This window comes from Solanum stenotomum, chromosome 4 (genome assembly GCF_019186545.1).
Source record: "Solanum stenotomum isolate F172 chromosome 4, ASM1918654v1, whole genome shotgun sequence".
In the NCBI taxonomy this organism is placed as follows: Eukaryota; Viridiplantae; Streptophyta; class Magnoliopsida; order Solanales; family Solanaceae; genus Solanum; species Solanum stenotomum.
In genome coordinates, this window is record NC_064285.1 from 6,188,465 (window position 1) to 6,194,382 (window position 5,918).

Consider the following 5,918-nt stretch of genomic DNA (forward strand, 5'->3'; position numbering starts at 1 on the left):
ACGATTAAACAACAAAGTAAATATAAAATTAATCAAAAATATTTAATTTAAATGATCGCGCGAAGTGCGGTCAAGCTCTCTAATTTAAAACAAAAAAGTAAAATTTAAATGGGTCTACTATAGAATTCCTAGAAATCCAACTTGAAAAATTATGCTAAAAATGGAAAATAAATTTAATTGAGAGTTATCCTTCGTCTGTCCCATTTTATGTGAGACTTTTTATTTTTCGAGAATCAAATAGTTTAAGTTTAACCATAAATTTACGTATGATATCTTAATTTTTTTAAATTTTTTTTGGAGAAATTAGATAAATAGTAATCTTAGCTTCTAAGAAATGTGACATCATCATTTACATATCCAACTTTTATATATATAAAAGAGTTAAAAAAGAAAAAATAAGTGATTTAAGAAAATTATATAAATAACATTAATGATGAGATGAAGATTAAGAAAAAACGTCAAATAAATTAGTAGTATTGATGATGATAAAAGTTAAATAAATCATTTTTTCTATTATTTAAATTTTTAACATAAAATTTCCAATGTTTTAAAATTAAAAATAAATGTTAAAAATTAAAATAAAAATGGAGGCAATAATTATTTTATTAAAGAAAAATATGTGTAGAAAAAGTAGAAGTAGATGAAGTTACTTTAGTTCATCTTTTTGGTGGGCCTCAATGTACAATTTCTATAGCTTTTAGTCCAACTCTTTAGTGCAATGTTGGTCCTCCAAACTCCCATTTTTAAATAAGAGTAATATAAAAGAGTTAAGAAAGAAAAAATAAGTGATTTAAGAAAATTATATAAATAACATTAATGATGAGATAAAGATTAAGAAAAAACGTCAAATAAATTAGTAGTATTGATGATGATAAAAGTTAAATAAATCCTTTTTTCTATTATTTAAATTTTTAACATAAAATTTCCAATCTTTTAAAATAAAAAATAAATGTTAAAAATAAAAATAAAAATCGAGGCAATAATTATTTTAAAGAAAAATATAACCAAAATTGTCAAAAAATTAATTTTTCATGTGGGTTGTTGTATATGTAGAAAGGCACGTGTACAGTTAATGAGGCACAATTAATTTTATAGTACAATTTGAAATGCTTTGTGTACAACATGGTAGTGCCGTGTTCGTCCTTTAAAGTGTCAACTCTAATAAGGAGCCAAATGAGTAATAATAATAATTCTAATAAGGAGTAATGAGTAATAATAATAATTGCAATGTTAGTCCTTCTAGGTAATGAGTAATAATAATAATTGCAATGTTAGTCCTTGGTGTTAGTCATTCTATTAATGTACAATTCTTTTTGCACGTTGTACAACTAATTAATGCAGTCAAAAGTTAATGTACAAAATTGTATGCATGTTGTACAAGAGTATTAATGCAGTGTTGGTCCTTTCCAACTCTCACTTCTAAATAAGGATATATATACTAATGAAATAGAATTCTTAGGAATGATTATTTCAAAAAAGATGTCATCTATATAGACAATTAAAAATTCTGGTATCAGAGCCATACTTTTTCCTGACGGGAGATATATTTATAAGGATTTCCTTCATAGATGAGATAGATTTATTACTATTGGACAATTGATTCCTTCTTTAAAAGTCGATTTAACTAATATTTGTATTCCTCCTAAATGAACATAATTCATTTTTTTTCTTTTCTTTTCTGGAATTTTTCTAAGAATTTGATCTATCATAGGTTTTGTTAACAGGTTTGGTTTATGCTTTCTTGTTGTTTGGGTAATTTCTAAGAATATGGTAGATTTACCAATACAGCTACAGACACAATAAGAATAACAGTTCCATGTTATATTACAAATCACGAAAGTGATGCCCCACATATATTCCAAAGAAAAATGGATAAAATATTTTCAGAAAAAGAATTTTTAATTGTCTATATAGATGACATCCTAATATGTTCTAAAACATATGAGGAACATTTAAGACATCTGAAGGAATTTTCAGAAATTTGTTTAAAAAATGGAATTGTGTTAAGCCAGAAAAAAATTGACATCAATAAAAATGAAATAGAATTCTTAGGAATGATTATTTCAAAAAATGGAATTGAATTCCAATCACACATCTCAAAAAAGATTATAGAATTTCCTGATAAATTAACAACAAAACAAGAAATACAACAGTTTTGTTGGTAATTGAGATATTTCTTTTAGATCTTGTTTTGCGTATACTCGATCTAAATATCCAAATTCAAATAATTGAGTTGTAAAGCCCGGTGATATATATATATATATATATATATATATATATATATATAATCACCTATGGTCTTTAATAATCATAAGAAGGCTACATGTTATCTCTAGGTTGGTTTGAATATGTGGTAACTCCAAGACCTTATTTTAAAAATTATGGTTTTGAAATTCAATAATTATTGGCTTCAATTTTTATTTTGACACACTAATATTTATGACAAAAATGCATGATTATTGAACACTCCAATAAAGTATTTTATATTATTTCTTAAGAGACGTATGCAATATCAAAGTAGAAAACAAAATTGAACTAAGGAAGTATCATTTATCCTCCAAAAAAAAATATATACAATGATCCCCTTGAAATTTATCCTTTCTCATAATAAATCTATCTTAATTCTTAACTTGGTTTTTCATAAGAACTTTGTGCAATTAAGAGGAAGAGTTACATGACTTCAAATAATTACTTATAATAAATTACTTAAAATTTATCCTTTCTCATAGTCTTTGAATTCAAATAATGCCGCAGTATTAATGATGTATCCTTCTGTAGAAAAAGAACAAAAATAGATTATATAATTCTACTGTTTTTACTTTCACATTACAATAACTTATATTTCTTCTTTTTTAAGAAGATCAAAAATTCAAAATCAATTCATTTAAATGGAGAATTTTTTTTAAGGAGTTATCTTCTGTTTTGATTAAAATTAGCCTTTTAGACTTTCAAAATTGATGGATTAAAATCAATGTATTCGGTCAAACTTTTCTATAACAATATCATTGATTTTGAGATTTTACTAAATTAATGACTACTAGTACTATTTTATCTAGTTATTTAATACTAAGAATATTATGAAAAAGAAATACAATATAATTCTCTTGGTTTAATTATTATTATTAAAGTATCAAAATAGTTGATCAAAATCTTTAGACCTATTATTGGTAATATTGTAGATTCTATTTCTGTAAAGATGATTAGTTATTATATCATCAAAAAAGAAAAAGTTGTTGTAGACAAGTAATTTTATAAAAAAAAATTATACTATTACGAAGATGATTGATGTTAACGTGATGATATAAAAATTATTTATATTAACGATATATTTTACTGATTAATTAATGAAAATCATGTCGATTAAAGAAAAAAACTTTGACTCAAGTTTAGAATGAAATCTATGGGGAATTCATTCATTCAAAAGATGTAACGTACAGATCAATCTTGTGTTTACATGCAAAAACTATGGAAGATGAAACACATAGAACAAAGTGGTTTATCTTAAAATTTTGATATACATAGAGCTCTCACCTTTTTGCTTTCTTAGTAATCGATTCAAACTGACAATCAATTAAAAATTATAAAGAATGCTTACTATTTAAGTAACTCTCTTTTGTCATATGTTCCTATAACCACTATTTTTTCTTTTCTTGGTTGACTTCAATTTTTTCAGACACCTTTACTAAAATTAGTACCTAAAAAACATGATATTTGAACACTCCAATAAAGCTTTCAACAAGATATAAGTGAGTAAAGTTTGCTAACTTAATTCATTATGTATAATCTCTTTTGCACGATAATTCACAGACAAAACAATTAATAATTTTATGATGCACCACGATAGGCAATGATTCATTAGATCAAAAAACATTTTCATTTATCATCTATTCAAAATTTAATACAATGATCCCTTTACAATTTATCAAGAAATCATGATATCTTATAATCATTTATAAATTAAACAGAAGAATATACTCTTATTAAATTTCTAATAACAAAGATTTCTCATAAAAATAAAAATCATCATCAACTAAAATCCCTTGTTGGATTTTGGCTGTACTTGTGGGTCAGAATCCAATTTAGCTTTGCCCCGGCGAGTCTTGATCGTGGAGTTCTCCACTTTTGTCCCTTTTTTCCTCGATGCTACGGAGGACGAGGGGCTTTCCACCTCAAAAATTATAGGCAGAATATTATCAATCTCTTTAGTTTTGCCTTTAGCACGATATATCATACCCCGAGTGAGAACCCCAGAACTCTGCATCATTTTTGGTGCTGAAGAATGCGGGGTAGAGATGGTTAATTTTGCTATCTTGAAATTGCGTGATCGAATCTGATTTATATTTGCCTTTTTCTTAGATGAACGAGTGTTTGCAGAAGGCGCCAATTTGGTTTTGCCTTTTTTGGCACTGCGAGTAACAATGGTGTAGGACTCCATATTTACCCTTTTCTTCAGAGCCATGGAGAAACAGAGCTTTGAATTTTGATAATATATGTATGACTATTCACCAATTACCCTTTTATATATAGATATATATTGAAAAACTCTTTGAATTCAGATTATAATAACTTACATTTCTTCTTTTTTAAGAAGATGAAAAATTCAATGAATCCATTCAAATGGGGAAAAATATTAAATGTGTTGGTCTTTTGTTTGAGACTTTCAAAATTATTTAGTTAAAATCAATATACACGGTCTATAACAACATTATTGAATTCGAGAGGTTTTTGGTTGATATAATACTTTACATTTGTTTCATACTACACTAAAACCACTATAAATTAATACTCGGTAAATTAATAATCTCTCTAAAATAATACTTTTCTTCGTTCCTGACTTGGGCGGGCCGATAGAAAAAATCATCAATTTCGATAAGATAATAAGATAATATATTTCCAGAAGGCCCCTATATAAATATATGGTCCCATTAATATCATAAATTAATAATTCTTTAAAAGTACAAATATATCTAAGACAATTTAGTGAAATATGATTCTATTGTGTTCTTTTTTTCTTAAAATTTAAATTTAGTTGAAGCTCATCTCTAACTTTTCTTATTGCATCCAAGAGCTCCAGTGTTGTCTTTTCGAACTGCACCATAAAATTGTAAAGAGTTTTAGATGCGATAAGTGTTTCCTTACGCGTAACTGGTTCCAAAGGTATAATATCACCTTCAACTTCATCATCAACATTGCTTTTTTTGATGGTATTCATTATTTCTTCTAAGCTCTGAACCTCTGAACATGTATCACTTTCACCTCGATAATCCAATAGGTTATTGACATCCATTTTACTGTGGTAACCAAAATCATTAATCATGACCTCAAGTTCATGAATTACATTTCACAAGTAGGTTCATTCAAATTCTCTGAGATTGCATCCCCTGAACGAATTTTACAATGTCGAAAACAATTTGCTAATGTCTCTTGCTGAACATTTGTTGTCCAAACAGGGATTGCAAAATTGATAGCATCCAAAACATTAATCTTTGCAGGATCAGTTTGTCCCACTTCATTGCTTTCTAATATCCTACAATAAAATCTGTTCGATAATGCATCTTGAAAGCTCTTATTATCCTAGCATCACAAGGTTGAAATTAGTAAAGATACAATGATTTTGATGTATTCCTTGTACTTTATGTATAATATTTTTTATATGTGAAATCAATAAATATGATGCATAAATTAGTAAGATACAATGATTTTGATATAATCAAAATTAACCTTCATTAAATCTCAAACCATTCTTTAAATTAATAAATATTAATTTATCGATTAAATAATATCCCTATAAAATAATAAAATTTCATGGTCCCACCTATATTAATTTATTGAGGTTTTACGGTACTTGATGAAAAATTTAATTAGAGATGTATTTTACTAAATTAATCTCATTAATGATGTTTTGAAATTCTAAATTT

At 26.2% G+C, this 5,918-nt stretch overlaps 1 pseudogene; it reads right to left on the reverse strand.

Moving 5' to 3' along the window:
• Positions 1–4,979: 4,979 nt before the first annotated feature.
• On the reverse strand, positions 4,980–5,585 carry LOC125862941 (ARS-binding protein 1-like; annotated as a pseudogene).
• Positions 5,586–5,918: the final 333 nt, after the last annotated feature.